The sequence below is a fragment of the Bos indicus genome, chromosome 2, assembly GCF_029378745.1.
Source record: "Bos indicus isolate NIAB-ARS_2022 breed Sahiwal x Tharparkar chromosome 2, NIAB-ARS_B.indTharparkar_mat_pri_1.0, whole genome shotgun sequence".
NCBI classification, from domain to species: domain Eukaryota; kingdom Metazoa; phylum Chordata; class Mammalia; order Artiodactyla; family Bovidae; genus Bos; species Bos indicus.
The window spans coordinates 130,083,468-130,108,968 of record NC_091761.1 but is presented as its reverse complement, the minus strand read 5'-3'; the positions used below and the strand labels follow the sequence as shown (position 1 = coordinate 130,108,968).

General features: G+C 40.8%; 1 protein-coding gene across 11 annotated transcripts in view; it reads left to right on the top strand.

Moving 5' to 3' along the window:
• The window catches only part of ZBTB40 (zinc finger and BTB domain containing 40), a 78,108-nt gene that overhangs the window by 14,319 nt on the left and 38,288 nt on the right, over nucleotides 1-25,501 (top strand). For 4 of the 11 annotated variants that reach the window (XM_070777073.1, XM_070777028.1, XM_070777054.1 and 1 more), the window contains exons 2-3: nucleotides 12,260-12,351; nucleotides 15,319-15,369. The exons of 1 other annotated variant lie outside the window; for it this stretch is intronic. The gene's annotated coding sequence lies outside the window, so the exon portion shown is untranslated. Of the gene's footprint in view, nucleotides 1-3,739; nucleotides 6,412-12,259; nucleotides 12,352-15,318; nucleotides 15,370-25,501 lie in introns of those variants that run through there. 6 more of the 11 variants (XM_070777045.1, XM_070777063.1, XM_070777061.1 and 3 more) reach the window with 4 other exon arrangements.

Here is a 25,501-nt window from a genome sequence, read left to right as displayed (position 1 = left end):
TCAGATCAAGGTAGAAGCACAGTGACAAAGCCGAGGGTCCTCTGTAACACCTAAGAGGTTGGCTGTGAAAGCACTGAAGTGGTGATTGCTTGTTGAGACTCTGCAGGCTGGGAGGGTCGGCATTAGATGTAATGCAGTCACAATCCCCAGTCACTCATTCGATGGCCATGTTGCTCGGGAGATTTTGCAGTTTGGCCTGTGAAGAGTCATCTTGGGTGAACGACTGGATCAGAGCAGCATGGCCCAGAAAGGCAGGGGAAAGGCAGATAAGCCTCTCAAAGCTGCCTTCCATTACAATAGCCTTGAAAAAAATCACTTGTTTCTATGAATTAGACAAAAGATAAGAGGACACAAGCAGTTTGTTATGCCGAACAGTTGGATGTTGTATTTTACAGAACATCTCAAAAATAGAGTTTCATTAGAGATTGAGAGAATCTGGAAAAAGAAATTAGTTGAATGTAATAGTTACTATAGGCTTTAAGAAGCAGATGCTAGCCGCCAGTTTGAGATGTAGAAAACAGCCTTTCCAGTGGTCCTTAGTCTTCTGTGTCTCTGCCTCCTTGAGAGTATGCTGGTGAGGTGGTGGTAGTGATGCTGACAGGGAGGCTGATGCTGGCAGCTAATTTATTGAGCACCTACTATGTCCCGAGCGTATAATGCTGGTGCTTTAGCTGTGTTAATTCTTTTGATCTTCCAACAGCCCAGTGAGAGAGGTACAGTTATCACCGCTATTTTGTAGATGAGGAAACTATGCTGCATGGAGTTTAGGTGATTTTCCCAAGATCACACAGCTTGTAACTGGGTGTTCAGGCTTCATACCTAGGTAGTCTGGCTCTGCTTCCAGCCTGTAAGCAGTGAGCTACGCTGCTGCTCGTGACTGTCTCCCAGAAAGTGTGCAGCTGAGCAGTGTCGTGTGTCCGGTGATGTAAAGACCCTATGGATGCCTCTTCGCCTTCCTTGTCCCTGGACTTGGGCTCAAACCCCACACTAGACATACGTCCCTTCCTGTGGGCCCTGACGTCATCTCATTTAACTTGCCTGGTACACGGTGGTGGTGGTTGCAGTTGTTTAGTCGCTCAGTCATGTCTGACTCTTGGCAGCCCCATAGACTATAGCCTGCCGGGCTCCTCTGTCCATGGGATTTCCCAGGCAAGAATACTGGCATGGGTTGCCATTTCCTTCTCCAGGGGGATCTTCCCAACCCAGGGATTGAACCCATGTCTCCTGCATTGACATGGGAACTCTTTACCACTGAGCCACCAGGAAAGTCCTGGTGCCTGGTAGGAGATAAATAAATATCTAATGAGTGTATAGTGTGTCAGAAGTGACACTAGCTTTGAAGCCAGGCAAATATACCTGGGTTTTTTTATTTGCAGATTATAAAAATAATTCATGTTTTTTGTAGAAAAATTTGAACTATGTGAAGAAGAAAATAAGTCCCCCATAGTGACACTACCTAGGGACAACCACTGTTAGCATTTTAATGTATTTTCTGTCTTTTTTAATGCATATGTATATATGCATTTACATATATTTTAAAACCACATTGCAATTATATATACAGTTGCATGCTGCTTTTTTTCCTTTTAGTATGTTGAAAGCATTTCACCATGTTATTAAAAATCTTCAAGAGCCTAATTTAAAAAATTTATTTAGATATAATTCACATACCATACAATTTACTGTTTTAAAGTATACAATTCAAAGCCTGTGTAAGTATCACCACTTTCTAATTCTAGATCATTTTCATCACTCCAAAAGAACCCCCACACCCATTAGCATTCCCTTCCCAATCCTTCCTCCTCCCAGCCTCCAGCAATCTCTGATCTACTTTCTGTCTCTGTGGATTTGCCTATTCTAGACATTATATAGAAAAGGGATCATGCTCTGGCCTCTTGTGTCTGGCTTCTTCAACTTAGCATAATGTTTTCAAGGTTTTCCCCTGTTTGTAGCACTATGAGTATTCCATTCCTTTTAATGACTGAATAATATTCCACTGTATAACTATACACCATTTTATTTGGTTATCAGTTGGTGGACGTTTGAGTTGTCTCCACTTTTTGGCTGTTTTACATTCTGCTACAGTGAAAATTAGTGTGCGAGTTTTTGTATAGACATATATTTTCGTTTCTCTTGGGTATATACCTAGGAGTGGGATTGCTAGGTCATTTGGGAACTCTGTCTTTAACTTTTTGAGGAGCTGTCAAACTATCCTTCACAGTGGCAGCACCGCCGGACGTTCCTGCCAGCAGCGTGCAAGGTTTGCAGTTGCTTCATGTCCTCAGCGATGCTTAGCTTTTCTGTCTGTTTTATCACAGCATCCCAGCAGGTGTGCAGTGATGTCTCGTTGTGGTTTGATTGGCATTTCCTCTGTGACTACTGATGTGGGGCATCTTGTCATGTGCTTCTTTGCCATTTTGTATGTCTTCTTTGGAGAGATATCTATGCAAATCCTTTGCCCATTTAAAAATTGGCTTATTTGTCCTCTTATTGTTGAGTTGTTATGACTTCTGGATACTTTGTTCTGATATGCTATGTTTATATATTCTGGGTACTAGACCCTTATCAGATATATGATTTGAGAATATTTGTGCCTATTTTGTGGGTTGTCTTTACTTTCATGATCATGCCCTTTGATCCACAGAAGTTTTTAAATTTGATGAAGTCCAATTTACTTTTCCTTTGATTACTTATGCTATCTATAGGTATCATATACTGAGCCTGATTTTTAATGGCTGCATACTATTCCATAGTATGCCTGTATACCATATTTACTTTAAAAATCTCATACATCTAAGTTTCTAGTTTCTTTACCATTAAATCTATTGCTCTGCATAAATATTTTATTATATCTCCAATTGTTAAGTATGTCGTTATAGATAGATTCCTAGAAGTAGGTCTAAAGGAATAAACATTAAAAAAAAAAAAACCTTTTTTCTTCTAATATCATGGGACTCATTCTTTTTTTTAATCTGTAATTATATAGCTGATTTATATTACAGATATATTCTGTAATATATCCTGGTAAAACATTCCCAGTAAAACATTCAAACAATGCATGTAAAGTATATTCTCCCCAGTCTACCCAGATTCTCATGGCTCTCTCCAAGGACATTTTTTATAGCTTTAGATGAGCAGATTACTTACTAGATTACATCCCTAAAAGATTTTTACCAGTTTAAACTTCCATCAGCACTGTATGGGTACCTGCCTCATTGCTCCTTCCCTCTGTTACACGTGCAAATATTATTTTTATCATAATAGGTAACACATATTGAGCGTTTACTGTTGACAGGCACTTTGTTAAAACATTTCAGATGCATTGTCTCATTTCGTCTTCACACCAAAACTGTAGGGATGTTGAGGCTCACAGTGATTGAAGTGAGTTGCCCAGGATCACTGATTGAGTGTCCAAGTTAGGCTTCAAACTGAAGTCTAAATCAGTCCATGGTCTAAAACCACTGCTTCACACTGAAATACTATCATCGCAAAACTTTTCCAAATTGATTGCCCCTAAATAGTATTAATGTTTTAATTTGCATTTCTTTGTTCATCAGGGTGAACTTTTCTGTTGGGTTGTTAACTGTTTATTTCTTTAGTGAATTATCTGTTTTTCTTTGTCCATTAAGAAATATAAATGTTGAGATTTTTCTTATTTTTGTATCATCTTTCTATTCTAATATTAACTGCTTAGTTTTCACTTCATGTGATATGAAGTGTTTATTTATGTTTTAATTTTGCTAGTGCTGATTTTCTTGGAAGTTTTCATTTATATGTAGTCAAACCTATTGATCATTTTTTATTGTTTCTTGTATGCATAGAAAGGCCTTCTCCACCCTGACCTTAGTTAAGTATTCATTAATATATCTTTTAAATATCTTAGTCACTTAAAATTTTTTTGTTTTTTGTTTTTTCTTGTTTTTGTTAAGTCACAAATCCACCCTACTACAGCTCTCCCTTGGGCAGTAGATTGGGAAATTTGCAGTTATGTATCCCCTGAGATACTTTTGGACAGTTCTGTGGCTTGAGAATAATTATTTTCTCATTGTTAGAGCTGTCAATGATTGATATTTAAATCAACATTCGAAGAAAAAAAACAGTAAACCAAATAACGTACCTACTACTAGCAGCTGCCAGTCTGTCAGATACACAGAAAGCCCCCCCGCCACCCCGCCCAATGAGGGCCTGTCTGTATACACTTAGGAGTCTGGTACTTGGTTCATGTGCTAGCTTGAAAACCCAGAAACCTAGATCCTGGCTCTAACCCTACCATTGCCTGGATAACATGACTTGGCAGGTCACTGAATTTCTATCCATTTCTTCACCTGGAACATGAGAGGGCTGAATTACATAGTCTCTACAGATAATTCTCATTGTAAAATTCTCTGATTTTTTATTATCCTTCTGATCAGGAATCATTCGTGTTTGTTATATATATATATATATATTTTTTTTTTTTTAAGTTTTAGTGGTTTGTGGCAGAGTGGTCTGAAAGAATGCAGAATAATAGGTGAACGAAGTGCATGGGAGGAAGGAGGAGGTGAGTGGACCAAGGGAAAGGGAGTAAGGACTGAATCTGGTTCAGCGGTGTAAGGCAGATGACCCAGATAGAAGTTAGAAGGTGGGTGAGTTCGAAGTTGAGCACTTCCTTGGGAATAGCCTCCTTGAAGGAGGAGTAGTTCTGATCTGCTACGGATAGAGGTTTGGAGCATCAGAAGAGAAGCCTGTGGGTGGGAGCAACCAGAGGGCACTCCCTATGTTCTACAAGACTGAAAAATTAGCCCATGGTCAGTGCTATTAGATACCTGCACAGGGTCACCTCAAAGGCAAAGCTGAGCTCAACTGTATCGGAACAGAGGCTAGAGCCACAGTAGAAACCAGGAACTTGATAGTGGAAGGGACAAGCCAGAATGTCAGTGGCCATGCAGTGGACTCTGACCCCCAGACTCTACCTGCCTGGTCTGGGGGCCACACATTTACTTCATCGCAAAGACAGATAGGCCAGGCCACCACTGGATGTTGAGAGATACAGTGTCTTCTGGGATTTCTCATTGTACTTGACCTTACTGCTGTAATTCTTTCACAGATGACTGCAAAGAGTAGGCATATTTCACTAATAAGTGAACTAATAAATTGACTTTCTGATTTATATTTCTTCTCTTGTAAGTTTAGACAGTGCTATCCAAATTCTCAGATGCCTTTGAACTGTGGTATTGGAGAAGACTCTTGAGAGTTCCTTGGACTGCAAGGAGATCCAACCAGTCCATCCTAAAGGAAATCAGTCCTGAATATTCATTGGAAGGACTGATGCTGAAGCTGAAACTCCATTACTTTGGCCACCTGATGCGAAGAACTGACTCATTGGAAAAGACCCTGATGCTGGGAAGGACTGAAGGCAGGAGGAGAAGGGGACGATAGAGGATGAGAAGGCAGGAGGAGAAGGGGACGATAGAGGATGAGAGTAAACTCTCAGAGTTTACTCAAACTCACGTCCACTGAGTTGGTGATAGACAGGGAAGCCTGGCGTGCTGCAGTCCATGGGGTTGCAAAGAGTCAGACATGACAGAGCGATTGAACTGAACTAAACTGAACTGATCCAAACTCCCCAAGTCTGATTAACTTTGAGACCTAGGGTGTTTGTATCTGTGCGGTTGATAGTCAGACTAGACCTTTGGTAAATGAAATTCAAACCATCGAGGGGAAGTCCCTTGTCAGTCTCTTCCTGGCAAGCCAGCTGGTCTGTTCCAACCTCACTTTTTCCCAGATACGAATTTCCATCCATCTTTTAGCAGAGATCACCAAAAGACAAGACGTCTCAAATTCAGGTGATCCTGTTGGACCTTCCAGCCTGTGGGAGGGGTTGAGGAACAGTGTCATTGAGCCCAGAAATCCTCTCAAGACTAAGGTAGTAATTAAGAACAGGTGGGTCTGCGTTTGAGCTCTGCTCGGACCTGTATGGTCTTGGACAAGGTCTTGCATAACCTTGTTGGGTAGTTTAGTTTCCTCTGTGTGTTAGGAATAATAATGAGATCTACCTCATCGGGATGTTAGGGGGATTAAGTGGGAAAGCCTGTGGACAGAGCTTAGAACAAATGCTGGGTGTCCTTATCGTCATAGAGCAGTTGATGACCTTGCCAATTAAGAGGTTCAGGGGTAGAGAAAAGGGCAAAGACCAGTGGATTGGGTAAAAAATAAATAAATACATAAAATGGTTTAATCATTTCCTCTTCACCCTGTTGAGGAGGGAGGGATTCCTACCCTAGGGTTGTGTGGATGGCTGAGCACACAGCAGTGGACACTGGCAGATGAGACTGACGGCATGTAGAAGTCACTTATACTAACAGCCCAGGGAGGACACAGTGGGTATACTCAGGAGCAGAGTGAGCAACCAAGGCTGTGGGAGGCAGGCTTGTAAGTATCAAAAAAAAAAAAAAAAATTGATTGCTTTTCGGTTATGCCAGAGGATGTGATTGGCTTGTTTGAGTAATTTTGGGGGCTGGCAGGGAACTGAAACCCACTGCCCAGGAATAAACAGAAACAGTACCTGCCCTCTTTGATAAGGAAGATTGTTTGGCTAGAGGACTGTGTCCACGGGAGCAAAGTGGGTATTGGAATTTATGGTTAGGACATTTGAGGCCCTCCTGATTTTACCAGATGTCAAGGCAGCACAGATTTTTAAGCCTTGATCTTTAGACTTGATACCATAAAAGAGAATATAGGCCTTGAAATGTTGTTTGATACAGCTTTCAGGGGATTTGAGTAGAAGGCTGTGGAAGACAAGCACAGTTGTCTGGTTCAGTGGGGAAGACAGATGGGCAAAGTAGTCAGAATGGAAATGTCACAGTAGGTCACACATGGTGTCATGAGCCCAGAATTGTTCACTCTGTCCCGTTCAGCCTGCATTTATGGATTGGCTGTACCATCCCAGGACATGACAAGGCTTAGCCAGGTTCAGTTAATCACTTCACTCTAGATCAGGAGCAATTTGACTTCCATTTACTTTGGCAGCAGCCAAGGAAGCTTGTCTATCCCTGAAAGTCCAGGTCACTAGAATGCATTCTAAAGGAGTTTGGGTTGGTTCCAGGCCACAGAGCTGTTCTCCTAAGGTTATTAGAATCCTCCATGTTTTGCAGGTTTTATTCTTAGAGCTGTCCTGACTGGAGAAAAGGGCAGGTGCAGAAGGGAAGGTTTTGAGGATGACTTAGAACTCTTTAGGGATGAAGGGTTGCATTAACATATTTGATAATTAGATGTGAAAAAATGTGATGTGAGAAAAATGTAGTATAGTGTTTTGCTAGTCAGAAAAGATTCCTTGGGCAAACAACATCTGAATCAATTCAGAGCTTATGAGAAATTCAGAATTCAGATCCCATCCTAGGCCTTCTGGATCAGAATCTTTTTTTTTCTTTGCAAGATCCCAGCTGATTCTTACGTACATTGAAGTTTGAGAGACTGTTCTAATGGGTAGAAGGGCACGAGCTTTAAAAGGCTCAGGCAGACTGGATTAAAATGTCAGTTCTTCCACTGACTTGGCCCTGTTGCTTGACCTCTCAGCTCTTGCAACTGAATTGTAAATTGGCTTTAGCTATCTTGCTGGGTTATTAGTTATTAAAGAGGGTAACATGTAAAACATGCTTAGAAGCATAGTAAGGTACTTTATTAGCAGCTCTTATTTGTGGTTATTTGATAAATAATATCCTTGTGAAATTTGGTAAAATATGAAAAGAGAGAGCAGGTACCATCAGAGCTAACTCTGTTCATGAGACATGCATTGGCAGTTTAGAGAACACGGTCTCCTGAGCTGACGGGCCAGTGGCTGTGGTGGGCTCACTAACCAGTTCCCCTCAGGGCGCTACAAGTGTCCTTGTTAAGTAACCAAGAGTTGATAGCTATACTTCTTAATGGCCACTGAGCTCTTAGAAGGGAGAATAATCTGCAGAAGTGGTAGCTAAGTCTTGGCCTCCAGAGAGGCCTTCACATTATAGAGAAAAGAGCTATGTCTTGAGAATAGTTTTTCTGAAGAGACCTGGGCTCATTTATGCCCCTTGTTAGCTGTGTGGCCTTCAACAAGCCATTTGACACCCCTGAGCCTTAGTCTGCATCTGTAAAACAAAGATAAATGGAGTGTCGAGGTTCCCAGTAGACAGCAAGATCCTATCCCTGCTTGGTATGTACCATAGAGCTCACTCGACAGCCTCCCAAATCCCCGAAGGTGAATCTTAGGCCTGATTCAGCTGCTTTAGAATCTTCCATACAGTAAATCCCCTACACGCAAACCTTCAAGGTGCAAACTTTCAAAGATGCAAACGTATGCCCCTGTATGCCAGCTGTTGTACAGTACTACTGCACTTTTCAAGATACTGTACTGTATGATTAAAATGTTTTATTTTTTGTGTTTGTTGTGTATTATTTGTATGAGAAGTATTATAAACCTGTTAGAGTACAGTTCTATTATAGCCAATTGTGTTAGTTGGGTACCTGGGCTAACTTTGTTGGACTTAAAAATTGGACTTGTGAACATGCTCTTGGAATGGAACTCATTCAACTGTAGGGGACTTGCTGTACTGCAGTTCTTCAGAGCTGTTCCAAATCCACACCCGGATCTCCCAGTAACCAGATTGTGCCTTAGGAAAGCACACAGGCCATTCAGGCATTGCCACAAAGCTGAAAGGTTGAAATAGTAGTAGACTAGCATTTGGGATGGATTGATGATGGTAGTGATGATAATATTAGAAACAGCAATGACAATATGTATAAAAAGATACTGTCATGAACCCAGGAGTGTCAAATATAAAATCTCCATCCTTTACACTATATATTGCTGCCTTTCAGGCCCTCAGTGTAAGAAGAGACCAAATGACAGCTGCTTTTGAACTCGAGAAATGTGGGCCCGCTAAAAGCTACAGTCACCCTTCTGTAACCTCACCAATCCTACTTGCGTTCTCAGAAATAATTGCTAGTGGTTTTCTTTTAACTTAGCTGATTCCTTAGATACCTTACATTTTAAATCGTCTTTTTGTGTGTAGCAAATGCCCCATTTCTTGTCTCTGAATGTGTGATCTTTGCTCTAATTATGTTGAGAGTGCCTGTTATTTCACCTGACTCTGGTTGTTTGTGAGATACTAAATAGCCATGGGGTTCAAGCTGACTTGGATCAAAGAGCAGCTCAGCCTCCCAGGACCTCAGTTTCCTCCGTTAGAAAGGGGAGGGATTGAACTAAGGTCATTTGGGCGTGCAACAAGAGTACGTGAAAGATAAAGTAATGAACTTGTGTTTGCTGAAAGCAATAAATAGGGCTCTCCAAGGTCCCTTTCCAGCTCTCTGGTTCCAGCAGAGCCCAGAAATCGAGACAGAAATAAAGATTTTATTCTGGAGATGGGATTATCAATAGCAACAGTAAAAGCAGAACTTTAGGCAGATAAGGTTGCTTTGAGCCAGACCAGAGAGAGAGATCTCAGACCGTGAGAAAGGTGTTCCCCAAAGAGAGTGCAGAATGGTTAGGAGAACCAGAATATAGGACCTTGACCAAGTCTTAGAATGGCTTTTCTTTCTTGGGTATTGGGGATACAGAAATCCAGGCAGAGATGGGTCCAACTTGTGTTCCATGGAACTTTCTTTACTGTTAGACAATATATATAGCATCCGTGTTCTTCCTTCCCGTTGCTAGTCACTTTTCCCTCTTAGACCGTGCCGTCTGTCGCTGGAAAAGCTCTGCTTTAGTTGTGCTGTTTCTCTTTCAGAAGCTTCTCCCTCAGTGCAGGTTAAGTTCGCCTGCTCCTTTTCTGGCCTCCCTAGCCTAGGCAGTCTGGTGCTCCACATTTCCTCTTACATACGGAGACCCACCGCAGCTTGTGTCCTAATGACGACGACTCCCTGGAGGCCTTTCCTGGGGGTGCAGTACCAGTTGCCTGTACGCACACATGATCCCAGAATATTCTCCGTCCCTTCTCACCCTTGCCTGGTGAAATTGTACTTAACTTGCATTTACCAACTCCAGGCCTTCCCTTTTCCTTTTCATTCACTGAGATCAATCTGTTTTTTTCCCCCTCTTCTCTCTTTCCCTCTTCTGTGTCTGGTGGATTGAGTCTTTTTAAGGCTTCCGTTTTCAGTCATTCCAGTTGAAATAAGCTGTCAACTTTATTATAAACTCCCTGTGGACAAGGACCTTGTTTTATATTTCACTTGGCTTCCACATGGCACCTAACAGTGGCCTGAGTAAATGGTAGGCAGTTGACCCATAAATAGTTGTTGGTTGACACGTGTATTGCTGGCTGAAGACCTACTGAGAAATAAGTGCAGTGAATTGGGAAATGGCGTGTCCAGTTCCTGAGGCCGCAGAAGAGTCTTCCCCTCCAGCAGTGGCAGCGGAGGCCTTGGTTTGAGCCTCACGAAGGACGTTGCCATCAGTTGTGGATTTCAGAACATCTACTTTAATTAAATGATGTGTATCGAGACTATAAGTCTTTAGTGTTATATTCTTCTTCTTTTTTTTTTTTTTTAGTGTTTGTTTAGTTGGCTGCACTGGGTCTTAGTTGCGGCATATGGGCTCTAATTTCCTGACCAGGGATTGAACCCATGGGCCCCTGCACTGAGAGACTGGAGTCTTAGCCGCAGGACCACCAGGAACTCCCTTTAGTGTTGTATTCCTTCTTGTTCACTGAAGGGGTTCCATGTTTCTTACCAGCTCTAACTTGGCTCTCACTTGTGTTTTTTCAGTTGTCATTTTTTTTTTTTTTCTCCCTGTGTGTGTGACTGTTGTTTCTTTGTAACTTGAAGAATTCTCAAACTTTGAAATCCTTTTTTTGGAAGTAGACAGAATAAAAATTGAAATAAATAAATAAATATTCTTTGTGCTTCTTTTAGAAAGCTGGCCTAGTTTCTACTTTGTGTTGAATTCCCATTTGTGTTTTGGGTCATTATGCAGCACTTGGTTCAGCCAATTAAGTGTTTTCTTTCCAAGTATCTTCTATATCAGGAGTCTTTTCTTGAGGCTTTAGTATTGTTCCTTTGAGTAACATCCATCTCTCTGGTGCTTTTTTGTTGCTTAAGTGTTCTTCCCTTGGGACCTCTGACAATTTTCCAAAGCCCAGCAATTTCAGTAAGTACTTAATAACATACCCGAGGTTGCCTCTATACAGGGATCTATAAGACTTCACGCACACAGTTCAGCGTTCTGTGTTCCACTGTAGTTTCTTAACTCCGAAAAGCACACTTTGATGGCATTATATTTAGTGCTGTATTCTCTCCCCTCCATTTGACTTCCTTGCAAGCGGAGTCAGGAGGAAACAGTGAAATACATGTTAAAGGCTTTTACATTTTACTTGTGAGGTTGGCAGTATAGTTCAGCCTCTCCCTATATACACGTCAGTAGCCCCTAGTGTATCCCTGATGACTATATATTACATTATTTAATAACAGTATTCTGTACTTGAAAGTGATCTACAAAGATTATATAGTTTAATTGTTTATGTACAGATATGTACTTTAGCTGTCATGTCAGATGGGTAGTTTCAAAACTATTTAATGAGGAAAGTTCAGTCTGTCTTGCTAGTAATAACGCAGCTAACACATGTAGTCTTTACTGTGTGCTAGGCACTGTTTTAAGTGTAAACACACCCACACATTAATTCTCTGATAAGCAACGTATGCCTGTGTTTTTTTTTAAAGACTCCAATCAGAGAGTTTCTGCCTTAAGAAGGAAGTTTAATCTGCTTCTTCACTGTGATCACTAATACATTTGGGCTTATTTCTGCCATCGTAAGTTGCTGTCTGTTTACCACACTTGCTTTGCCATTCTTTCCCCCTTCTCTACTCGCCGTTGTGTCTAATCAGTCGTTTCGGTCATGTCTGACTCTTCAAGACCCCATGGACTGTAGCCCACTGGGCTCCTCTGTCCATGGGATTCTCCAGGCAAGAATAATGGAGTGGGATGCCATTCCCTCCTCCAGGGGAATCTTCCCAACCCGGGGATCAAAACTGGGTCTCCTGCATTGCAGGCGGATACTCTACCACTGAGCCACCAAGGAAGCCCACTTACTATTGTAGTAATCACATTTTCTTAATTCATTTTTACGTCTCTTATTTGCAAATATTTGTTCAGGTTTTATTCCCTTATTTCCTTACCTATTAACATCCATCCTTCACTTAAGCCTAGGGCTAAAGTTAATCATTGTTTTTGTCATCCCCTTGGCCCTTAGAGAGTTCTAACTCTCATTCTTCTTCTCTGATCTTCCATGTTCTTACTGATTTTTCATTTCAGAGAGACTGTGGATTTTTGTGAATGTAGACCTTGGAGCCAGACTGCCTGAGTTTGGAGCCCAGATCTGCCACATGCTAGTTGTGTGACCTTAGGTAAGTTATATAACCTCCCTGGGCTACAGTTTCTTACATATAAAATGAGGATGATAAAGAGTACCAACTTTACAGAGTTGTTGAAAAGACTAAATGAATTAACAGATGCAAAGCATTCAGAACAGCACCTGGCACATGAGAAGCATGTAGAAAGTGGTGGCTCCTGTGGTTGTCATTATTCTACTTCATTTTTAACCTCCCCTTCCCTATCTGTTTTTAAATAGCTGGTGTATTTTAGGTATGCCAACACATTTCTTAATTTCTTTGTTATTGAGATAGAATTAACACACAGTATCATGAATTCTACTTGAAGAGTTTTTGACCAATACCTACTCTTTAACCACCACCCAAAATAAGACATAGAACATTTCCATTCCCTGGGAAAGTTTCCTCGTGTCTCTTTCTGTTTAATTCCCTTCCCCCACACCAGCCCCACAACCTCTGCAGCTGCTCTCTGGTTTCTGTCACTGTCGATCAGTTTTGCCTCTATGTCTGTTTCCTATAGCTTGGGTCACATATATGTACCCTTTTATGCCTGGCTTCTTTGATTTAACTTACTATTTTTAGGGTTTATCCATGTCATTACTTTTATCAGTGGTTAATCCTTTATTATAAGAAACCTCCACACAGTTCTTCAACGCAGTTGTAACATTTTTTACCTTCACCTGTAATGTATACGAGTTCTAGGCATTCCACATCCTCGCATATTCGGTGTTATCAGTCTTTCTGGTTTTAACTTTTAGCAGCTAAAGAATTGGAGAAGGAACCGGCAACCCACTCCAGTGTTCTTGCCTGGAGAATCCCAGGGATGGGGGAGCCTGGTGGGCTGCCGTCTATGGGGTCGCACAGAGTCGGACACGACTGGAGTGACTTAGCAGCTAAAGAATATGTTGAGCAGTTTCTTTGCTTCTTGGTGTTTTGTCTTAAATTCAGTACCTCCTTTCCCGTGCAGTATCCTTCTTACCGTAATTCTTTCTCTGAGCCTCTTACCTTTGAAGGTGATTTTAGTTCGATCTGTATATAGATACATGGTTAATTTTATTTTCCGTAATATTTGAAACTGTTAACTCCATTTTATTCTGATATCTGTTGTTATTAATGAGAAGTCTGTATCAGCCAACTTGTCACTCTCCTGTTAATAATCTTTTCTTTTGGTTTGCTTACAATTTCTTTTTCTCCATGTTGTTGATATTTTCAAGTTTTTATTCTAAAGACTCACATCTGACTTTAATTCTTGAACAGTCTCAGGAATTACACATTCAGATCGCTTCTCCCACACGTTCCTCAGTATTCCTGCCAGGAACTTCTGTTTAGATGCATGTGACGCCTTCCTATTCACTTTCCATGTCCTTTAACCTCTTTCGTATTTCTGTTTTTTGGTTGTTGGATTTTTTTTTTAACTTTGCTACCTTCTGAGTCATTTTCTCACACTTCTTTTCCTAATCAGTAATTTTCTCTTTCAGTTCAGTTCAGTCGCTCAGTCGTGTCTGATGCTTTGCGACCCCATGAATAGCAGCATGCCAGGCCTCCCTGTCCATCACCAACTCCCGGAGTTCACCCAAACTCACGTCCATGGAGTCAGTGATGCCATCCAGCCATCTCATCCTCTGTCGTCCCCTTCTCCTCCTGCCCCCAACCCCCCCCAGCATCAGGGTCTTTTCCAATGAGTCAACTCTTCGCATGAGGTGGCCAAAATACTGGAGTTTCAGCTTCAACATCAGTCCTTCCAAAAAACACCCAGGACTGATCTCCTTTAGGATGGACTGGTTGGATCTCCTTGCAGTCCAAGGGATTCTCAAGAGTCTTCTCCAACACCACAGTTCATAAGCATCAGTTCTTCAGTGCTAGGCTTTCTTCACAGTCCACCTTTCACATCCATACATGACTACTGGAAAAACCATAGCCTTGACTAGATGGACCTTTGTTGGCAAAGTAATGTCTCTGCTTTTGAATATGCTATCTAGGTTGGTCATAACTTTCCTTCCAAGGAGTAAGCGTCTTTTAATTTCATGGCTGCAGTCACCATCTGCAGTGATTTTGGAGCCCCCAAAAATAAAGTCTGACACTGTTTCCACTGTTTCCGCATCTATTTGCCATGAAGTGATGGGACCAGATGCCATGATCTTCGTTTTCTGAATGTTGAGCTTTAAGCCAACTTTTTCACTCTCCTCTTTCACTTTCATCAAGAGGCTTTTTAGTTCCTCTTCACTTTCTGCCATAACAGTGGTGTCATCTGCATAGCTGAGGTTATTGATATTTCTAGTAATCTTGATTCCAGCTTGTGCTTCTTCCAGTCCAGCGTTTCTCATGATGTACTCTGCATATAAGTTAAATAAGCAGGGTGACAATATACAGCCTTGATGTACTCCTTTTTCTATTTGGAACCAGTCTGTTGTTCCATGTCTAGTTCTAACCGTTGCTTCCAGACCTGCATATAGGTTTCTCAAGAGGCAGGTCAGGTGGTCTGGTATTTCCGTCTCTTTCAGAATTTTCCACAGTTGATTGTGATCCACACAGTCAAAGGCTTTGGCGTAGTCAATAAAGCAGAAATACACAGTCAAAGGCTTTGGCATAGTCAATAAAGCAGAAATAGATGTTTTTCTGGAACTCTCTTGCTTTTTCCATGATCTAGCAGATGTTGGCAATTTTCTGTTTAGCTTTATCTAATCTGTTTAATTCATTGATGGGTGAATTTCAGTGACTTAACTTCCGTTCCTAGAAGTTCTTTTGGTTCTTTTTCACATCTGCCTTTTCTTTTTCCATATTATCTTTTTCTTTCTTTATGACTTCCCTTCATTTTGCCTGTTTATTAAAACTAAACAGTTGATGGTGTTTCCATAGTGTTGTGTAGTTTTTAGGGTTTTCCGTTCTTGGGGTGCCGTTTGGGCTCTTTCCCGCATCTCACGTCTTTCCATATGGCAGTTCATTTCCTCATGTGACTTGTTGTTTTTACTGTTTGCCTTTTAGGGGTGTACAGAAATCCTCCTCATCTGTGACACTCTACATCTGTCTGTCTTGGTAAGGCTCTTCGTGTTTGATTTTTTTTTCCCTCCCTAACCTCCAACCCCTACTCCCATTTCCCTCCCGTTTTCAGCAGCCCCTCTAATGTATTTGAAATAATGTCTTTGGCTGCAGTGCAACTTTATCTCATTTATTGTTTTGATTATGTGTTTTTGACTCACATACATGGTATTACGCTCTAGGTCTTGTTCTGTTTGTAATTTTTTCCACTCACCTGGGTATTTATTCTGTCTAATAGCTAGTTGTTTGCTTCTTTCTAATGCTGTCTATTGCGTAGTATATATTCTGCATGTGTGTGCATGCTCAGTCAGTCATGTCCGACTCTTTGTGGCCCATGGACTGTAGCCTGCCAGGCTCCTCTCTCTCCATGGAATTTTCCAGCCAAGCATACTGGAATGGATTGCCATTTCAGGGATCAAATTCAGGGATCCCAATTCAAGGATCCAATCTACATCTCTTATGTCTCCTGTGTTGGCAGGCAGGTTTTTTAGCACTAGCACCACCTGGAAATCCCATATATTCTACATATCTATCTGCATATCACTAAATTCTTTTAATGATGGACGTCTAAATTACCTCCTGTTTCCCTGCTACCAAAAACAATGGCTCAGTGGTCTTTCTGGCAATGTTTTCTTATGGACTTGTGTGAGAATTTTTGAAGAAAATGTATCCAGGGATATGATTCTTAGGGCACAGGGCATACATGCACAGTAAATTTCACTAAATATTAGCAGCAGTTTTTTCCAGAAGAGCTATATGAATTTATATACCACCAGTTTTACCCTGGGTTCAATTCTGTGTTCTCCTATTTGTTACTGTAAGACCTTAGAGAAATTACTTACTGTCTCTGGGCCTTAGTCTCCTCATTAGTAAGAGGGAATAATAATAGCATCTGCATCATTAGGTTGTTAAGAGGATAAAATGAGTTAATATATGTAAAGCATATTCCTGAATACAATAAGTACTCCCTGAATGTATAATAAATATTACTGCCTTTACTGCTATTACAGCAACTACTATTACTTGTTAGCCAGTTAAGTAAGCTTCTCTTCTGAATTGCTCAGTTACATCATTTGGCCATCTTTCTCCCCATTGAATTTTTTTTACTCAAGGTTTCCAGGAATTTCTTGTATATTGTAGTAATTAATTCCTTGTTGTCTTTAAGCTTTGCGAACATCTCCTGGTTCTACCATTTGTCTCTTGTCTGTTCATCATGTCTATAGACGAGAGTTCTTTGACAACAACCTTTAATATCAATATAGTCAAATTCATTTTTTTTTTAAAGCTTTTGGGGCAGTGTTTAAGAAGTTTCCCTACTCCTGCTTCAAAGATACCGTTTGATATCTTTTACTGTAGCTTTTATAAATCTACCTTTCACATTCAGGTCTTCCTCATATGGTTTGTCATCGTGAGCTCTTTTCTATCTGTTTTTCTTTTTCCCTGTGTATCTCTGTGCTCTGGGTTATGAAAGTATTCTGGTTTTTTTCTCCCACATGTCAAAGACCAGATTTTGTGTAAATTTCTCAGCTCAAGACTCTTGTGTGATACAGAATGTAAATTTGGATCCTTCACCCTTTCTGTCATAGGCCTACATTTTAGATTTCTTGTGAGTGCCTTTTCCACTATTCAAGACCAGATAATTAGCAACTTTTATTGCCGTTTCCCTGAGCCAGTGAGACTTTTCAGACTGCAAATCAAGGAGGAATAGGTATTTGAGGCTCTGGGCTTTGTGCAAGGGTCTCAGTTCCGACTCCCCTAAATTCCACCTGCCTGAAGCTGCATTTCCGACCTCCACGTGAGCGTTAGTGCTTTCTCCTCCAAGCCTTTAGTGCTTTCTCCTCCAAGCCTGAGTTCTGATTTGGAGTTTAAAACCCTACGGGCCACCATGGTCTCAAATCCCCATTACTGTTCCAGCTTTGATTTTGATGTTACTTTCATTTCAGGTGCCTGGGGATTTCCTTTTTTTTTTTTTTTAAGTTTGACTATATATGTTAAAAGCATTTTTGTTATGTTTTATCTAGCGTTTCTGTGTGTGAAGTGGGAGGAAAAGGTCCATTTACATCAGCTCAGTGTGCCATTTGGCCAAAAGTCTTTCCTTAATTAGTATTCCTATTAATCTCAGTAAACTTTCAACTTTACCAACTCATATTCATTAAGTAACCTTTGATCACCCTTGAATTCATTCTGCCTTAACTATCACCATTCTCCTTTTCTTGCTCAAGTTTATAACCATGTTTTTAGTGTCTACTGAAATAGACATAAATTGGTTCAATTTTTTAAACCCTGCTCAGTTCCTTTTTCTATTACAGTTATTTTATTATTTTCTTATCTAATTCAGTGGTTTACAAAAATATGAAATAACTGACCACAAAAATCCTGTAGTTCATGCTCGAAATACCTCCCTCTGGATCATTGGTGGCTCTCTGTATTTTTTAATCTAATGAAAGACTGACCAAAAATGACCAGAAGAATGACTTCCAAAGCAACATTTTAAATAAGTTTTAGTTTATCCTAAAAATATAATCCTAGTAACTTGTTCTTTATTAATATGTTTGTTTAAACAGATTTATGTCTGTATTACTTTCGACATATTATAATCCATAGAGCCTATTTCTTGCCTTAGGAAGAAAATCACATTCTCTTAATATCATTTGTTCTTTAGAAAAACCACATCATGTTTGGTAGTTTTTACTTTGTTTTATTTGCAAATCAAATTCTGTTTTGACTTTTTTTCTCAGATATTAAAATAATTTAAAGATTTTCAGAATTAGCTCCCTTTTTTTTTCTCTAAAGATAGCTCCTACTTTTGCCTGTTCTAAGTCTTACAAATTTTTTTTTTTTTTTCTGTTTTCCTCAAGAATCAGGAGATATTCCGGACCTATTCCTGCTGCTACTACTATTTCAGCAAGTCAGTTAGCTCCTATGCCACAGTTTATCTGTCTTTACAAAGTATGTGTTCCTATAATACAGATGTTCAGACACGCTGTACACAAGCAGTATGGCTAGATGTTCTCAAGATGCTCTTTGAATAAACTTTTTAAAAAAATTATATGAATTCATGAATGTTCTACAGTGTTAGATACAACATAAAGTTTGGGGTGATTAATACTGAAAAATTTACATTCCTAACTGGAAATTATTTTTTAAATAAAAGAGCTTTATTTTTTAGAGCAGTTTTTGGTTCACAGCAAAATTGAGAGTAAAGTACAGAGAGTTCCCAAATAACCCTGTCCCCACACAACTTCTCCCACTATCCTGAAACAGGGTGATGCATTTGTTACAATCAGTGAACCTACATGGATGCATGATTATTACCAGAAGTCCTTAGTTTGCATTCAGTTCAGTTGCTCAGTCGTGTCCGACTCTTTACAACCCCATGAATCACAGCACGCCAGGCCTCCCTGTCCATCACCAACTCCCAGAGTTCACTTAAGCTCACATCCATCGAGTCGGTGATGCCATCCAGCCATCTCATCCTCTGTTGTCCCCTTCTCCTCCTGCCCCCAATCCCTCCCAGCATCAGGGTCTTTTCCAATGAGTCAACTCTTCGCATGAGGTGGCCAGAGTACTGGAGTTTCAGCCTCAGCATCATTCCTTCCAAAGAACACCCAGGACTGATCTCCTTTAGAATGGACTGGTTGGATCTCCTTGCAGTCCAAGGGACTCTCAAGAGTCTTCTCCAACACCACAGTTCAAAAGCATCAATTCTTCAGCGTTCCGCTTTCTTCATAGTCCAACTCTCACATCCATACATGACCACTGGAAAAACCATCGCCTTGACTAGACGGACCTTTGTTGGCAAAGTAATGTCTCTGCTTTTGAATATGCTTTCTGGGTTGGTCATAACTTTCCTTTCAAGGAGTAAGCGTCTTTTAATTTCATGGCTGCAGTCACCATCTGCAGTGATTTTGGAGCCCCCCAAAATAAAGTCTGACACTGTTTCCACTGTTTCCCCATCTACTTGCCATGAAGTGATGGGACCAGATGCCATGATTTTCGTTTTCTGAATGTTGAGCTTTAAGCCAACTTTTTCACTCTCCTCTTTCACTTTCATCAAGAGGCTTTTTAGTTCCTCTTCACTTTCTGCCATAACAGTGGTGTCATCTGCATAGCTGAGGTTATTGATATTTCTCCTGGCAATCTTGATTCCAGCTTGTGCTTCTTCCAGTCCAGCGTTTCTCATGATGTACTCTGCATATAAGTTAAATAAGCAGGGTGACAATATACAGCCTTGACGTACTCCTTTTCCTATTTGGAACCAGTCTGTTGTTCCATATCCAGTTCTAACTGTTGCTTCCAGACCTGCATATAGGTTTTTCAAGAGGCAGGTCAGGTTGTCTGGTATTCCCGTCTCTTTCAGAATTTTCCACAGTTGATTGTGATCCACACAGTCAAAGGCTTTGGCATAGTCAATAAAGCAGAAATAGGTGTTTTTTTGGAACTCTCTTGCTTTTTCCATGATCCAGCAGATGTTGGCAATTTGATCTCTGGTTAGTCTGCCTTTTCTAAAACCAGTTTGAACATCTGGAAGTTCATGGTTCACGTATTGCTGAAGCCTGGCTTGGAGAATTTTGAGCATTACTTTACTAGTGTGTTAGATGAGTGCAATTGTGTGGTAGTTTGAGCATTCTTTGGCATTGCCTTTGTTTGGGATTGGAATGAAAACTGACCTTTTCCAGTCCTGTGGCCACTGCTGAGTTTTCCAAATTTGCTGGCATATTGAGTGCAGCACTTTCACAGCATCATCTTTCAGGATTTGAAATAGCTCAGCTGGAATTCCATCACCCCCACTAGCTTTGTTCGTAGTGATGCTTTCTAAGGCCCACTTGACTTCACATTCCAGGATGTTGGCTCTAGGTGAGTGATCACACCATGGTGATTATCTTGGTCATGAAGATCTTTTTGTACAGTTCTTCTGTGTATTCTTGCCACCTCTTCTTAATATCTTCTGCTTCTGTTAGGTCCATACCATTTCTGTCCTTTATCGAGCCCATCTTTGCATGAAATGTTCCTTGGTATCTCTAATTTTCTTGAAGAGATCTCTAGTCTTTCTCATTCTGTTGTTTTCCTCTATTTCTTTGCATTGATCGCTGAGGAAGGGTTTCTTATCTCTCCTTGCTATTCTTTGGAAGTCTGCATTCAGATGCTTATCTTTCCTCCTTTGCTTTTTGCTTCTCTTCTGTTTTTTTTATTTTTTTTTATTTTTAAACTTTACATAATTGTATTAGTTTTGCCAATTATCAAAATGAATCCTCCACAGGTATACATGTGTTCCCCATACTGAACCCTCCTCCCTCCCTCCCTCCCCATACCATCCCTCTGGGTCGTCCCAGTGCACTAGTCCCAAGCATCGAACCTGGACTGGCATCTCATTTCATACATGATATTTTACATGTTTCAATGCCATTCTCCCAAATCTTCCCACCCTCTCCCTCTCCCATAGAGTCCATAAGACTGTTCTATACATCAGTGTCTCTTTTGCTGTCTCGTACACAGGGTTATTGTTACCATCTTTCTAAATTCCATATATATGCGTTATTATACTGTATTGGTGTTTTTTCTTCTGGCTTACTTCACTCTGTATAATAGGCTCCAGTTTCATCCACCTCATTAGAACTGATTCAAATGTTTTCTTTTTAATGGCTGAGTAATACTCCATTGTGTATATGTACCATAGCTTTCTTATCCATTCATCTGCTGATGGACATCTAGATTGCTTCCATGTCCTGGCTATTATAAACAGTGCTGTGATGAACATTGGGGTACACGTGCTTCTCTTCTTTTGACAGCTATTTGTAAGGCCTCACCAGACAGCCATTTTGGTTTTTTGCATTTCTTTTCCATGGGGATGGTCTTGATCCCTGTCTCCTGTGCATTAGGGTACAGTTTTGGTTTCATGCATTCTATGGATTTTGGCATGTGTCTGATACTTGAAGTCACCACAGTTCCATAGAGGATAGTTTCTCTGCCCTAAAGACCCTCCGTACTTCCCCCGTTTATCCCTCCCTGCTCCTAACCACTGGCAACCACTGATCTTCCGCGATCTCCATCATTTTACATTTTCCAGAGTATCGTATGGTTGTATACATATAGTAGCCTTTTTCTGTTGGATTCTTTCACTTATGCATTTTAAGTTTCCTCCACGTCTTTCCATTGCTTGATAGCTCATTTCTCTTTGCACGGAATCATATTCCATTGTTGCGATGTACCACCGTTTATCCATTTACCTGATAAAAGATGTTTTGATTGCTTCCAAGTTTTGGCAATTACGGATAAAGCTGCTGTAAACATATGCACGCAGGTGTTTGTGTGGACGTAAGTTTTCAGTTTGTTAAATACCAAGGAGCACAACTGTAGGATCGTATGATAAGAGTATGTTTAATTTTATAAGAAACTCCTAAAGCGTTTTACAAAGTGCTGTACCATTTTGTATTCTTGCCAGCAGTGAATAGCGCTTCCTGTTGCCGTCCATCCTCACCTGCATTTGGTGTTGTCAGTGATCTGGGTTTTGGTGTTTCTAATAGGTTTTCTTTGCAATTCCCTTATAACATATGAAGTTAGACACCTTTTTATAGTCTTCGTTGCTATGTAGCTCTTTCTTGGTGGGATGTCTGTTAAGGTCTTTGATCTATTTTTTAATCAGGTTGGGTTTTGTTATTGTTGAGTTTTAAGAATTCTTTGTATGTTTTGGATAACAGCCTTTTAACAGATGTGTCTTTTGCAGATATTTTTTCCTAGACTGTTGCTCTGTGGCTTGTCTTCTCTTTCTCTTAACATAATCATTCACAGAGCAGAAGTGCTTTAAGTTTAATGAAATCCATCCTATCTGTTATTTCTTTCAGGGATCATGGCTTAGGAGGTATATCTAAAAAGTCATTGCCATACTTGAGTTCGTCTAGGTTTTCTGCTGTGCTAGTTTCTGGGGGTTTTATAGTATCGTGTTTTTGCTTTTAAGTCTGTGATCCATTTTGAGTTAAATTTGTGAAGGCTATGAGGTCTGTGTCTATTTAATAGATTCTTCTTCTTTTTTTTTTTCACATATGGATGTCCAGTTGTTCCCGCCACATTTGTTGCAAACGCTGTGTGTTTTCCATCACACTGTCTTTGCTCCATTGTCACAGAGCAGCTGGCTGTACTTTCGTGGGTCTCTTTGTTCTTGCGCTGGTCACACACCGTTTAGGTTGCTGTGGCTGAGGATTGAAGTTGGTACTGAGGGGTGTTAGTCCTCCTACTTTGTCCTTCTACCCTGACGTTGAGCTGGCTATTCTCGATCTTTTGCCTCTCCATATAAACTTTAGAATCCGTTTGTCAGTATCCACAAGATAACTTGATGAGATTTTGATTAGGATTGTTTTGAATTTATAGATCAAGTTAAGAAGCACTGAAATCTTGACACTGAGTCTTCCTGTCTGTGAACATGGAATATCTCTCCATTTACTCAGTTTTTCTCTGATATCTTTCCTCAGAGTTTTGTAGTTTTTCTCATATACATGTTATATATATTTTGTTAGACTTATTCTTAAGTATTTCACTTTTTAAATTTTGCTTTTTGGGGGTGCAACTGAAATGGGAATGTTTTAGCTTCCAATTCCACTTATTCATTGCTGATGAGGAAAGCAATTAACTTTTATATTTATCTTGTATCCTGCAGTCTTGCTATTATTAGTATTTTTTGTCAGTTCCTTCAGATTTTCTATATATCCTCTAATCAGACAGTCGTATCATCTGTGAACAGGCTGTTTTGTGCCTTCCTTCCCGTATGTATACCTTTACTCTCTCCAGAATGATATTGAAAAGCGATGGTGAAATGAGACATCCCTGCCTTGTGACCATTCTTGGGTAGAAAGCTTTGACTGTAATCTATGTGCATCTTTAAGTGGGTTTCTTGTAGACAACGTGAGATGGGTCTTGTCTTTTGGTCCACTCTGACAGTCTGTTTTTAATTGGTGTATTTAGAGCATTGAGGTGGTGAGGCGTGAGGAGGAGGAAGTGTGTTTTACAGACAGTCGGTCTCCGTCTTTTGGCGCCTGCGCCCCCGGCCTGTGAGCCTCCCCAGCGCTTTTACCCGCCCCTGCCACACCTTTGAGTGGTTCAGGATGACTGGAGTGGGCTGAAGTTGAAATTGGGTATTTCCCCTCCTCCAATTAGGTTAGACTCTGGTGAAATATTTTCTGATTCTACACCTTGTTGAGAAGAACAGAATGCTTTGTCATATTTTAGAATGGTTACTTTCTCCTTCCTCCTGCCAGAACAGAAGGGAATTTTTCTCCAGGATATGCTATTAGAACTCAGTAGAACTCTTGGAGTTAACACTCACAAAATTATGACTCCACCCCTCTGGGGTTTTTAACTCTCAGGCTTGTCCACCCTGAGCCTCTAGCAGTTTGTCAACTTAAGCTCAATTTTCCTGTTCTGGTGCTGTTTCCCATGGACTTGTGTTGGTGGCTTTCTCTCTGAGAAGCTGTGAGTCTCTGCCTGTCTCTCCAATTTTGGGGGCAGTGCTTTTGCCCCGTGACTTCACTTCTCTGACAGAGCTCAGAAGCGTTCTTGATTTTTCCATTTACCTTTTCACTTGTTGTCAGGGTAGAATGGTGACTTTTAATCTCCTTACATGCCAGACGAGAAACCTGGAAACCAGAAGTTGGAAATATTTTCATTTCTATTTGTCAATTTTAAATGTGGGAAAATATGGAAATAGTTGTAGAGTGATAAAGTAGTCATAATCCTTCTAACAAAGGCAACCGTTGTTATTTTGATAAATGTCTTTCCATCCTTTTTGTAGCTTTTAAAAAATTTATACAAGTGAGATTATATAGTTTTGCTATCATCATAACATCCTCAGACCCAAAACAGAAGTAGATGTCTCGTTCCCTAAACTCTTTCGTGTTATCTGGATCATTTCGCATAACTCACTCACCAAACCAGGAACCTGGGAATTGTCTCTGACTTCCCTCACATCTCTTCAGATACTAAGTCATGACGTTACACTTTCTAAATTATTTTTTGCTACCTCTCTCTCTCCCTTCTGTTACCACTTCTCCTGGTCAAAGCCCTCAATGACTTACCCCTGAACTTCTGCAGTAATAGAGCCCGACTCTAGCATTATCCCCTTCATATTCTGCACAAGTGTCGCTTGGATGGTACATTCCCAAATGCATATCTGACATGCGACTGTCCTAGTTAAAGTCCCTCAAAGCTGTCATTGACTCCACTGCCGTTAGGCTAAATCCAAGCCCCTGAGCGTGGTCTGTGTGCCTCTCTGCGGGCGGAGCCTTGGCCTGCCTCTCCAGATTCGTGTCCGGGCGCTCCCTGTCCCCTTCTTTATGTCCCACTATCACTGATCTCCTGTGCTCCCCCCTCCTAAACTCCTTCCTGCCACCGTGTAACGTGTTCTTATCTGTGCGTTTCCCGCGGGCTTCCCTGCTTGGAATGCCTTTTTCCCCTCATCAGTGCCTACTCATTTCTTAAGGCAGGTTAGCTGTTAGCTCCTCTGCAGAAACCTCACTCTGACTTTTGGATATCCCTGTTCCCCAAGCTGGGCTTCCAGGTACAAATCTCTATCATTACATTTCCTCCCATTCATTTATTCATTCCACCAACTAACCAGCAGTGTTCGTGTTGGGCAGAATTTTAAGCACTGGGATACAGCAGACAATGAGGGGAACAAAGCTCGTCTTCTAACGGAGTTTATGTCCTAGTGAAGAGAGGTACATAATAAGTAAGTAATAAAAACGTGTCAGTAGCTATGATGAAAAATAGAATAAGAGGGACGGAATGTTCTGAGGTTGGAGAGGAGGCTACTGTTTAAAGAACATGGTCAGGGAAGGCCTCGTTGATCATGTGGCTTTGAGCAGAGCCCTGATGGGGGCGGGAGTGAGCCACACACACATGTGAAGAAACCTGTGCACAAGTGTGCTTCATGTGTTCCATGAGCAGCCCATAAGGCCTGGGGCTTTCAGCACATGGGTGAGGGGGAACAGGGGGAAGATGAGTTCTAGAGCTAATGACAGCCAGAGTCAAATTCTGGCATTTGGCTTTTACTCTGAGATCAGGAACCACGGATTCTTTTGTACAAAGGGACGGTACCTGTCTTTGTGCTAAAAGATGATGCTGACTCCTGGGTTGAAGA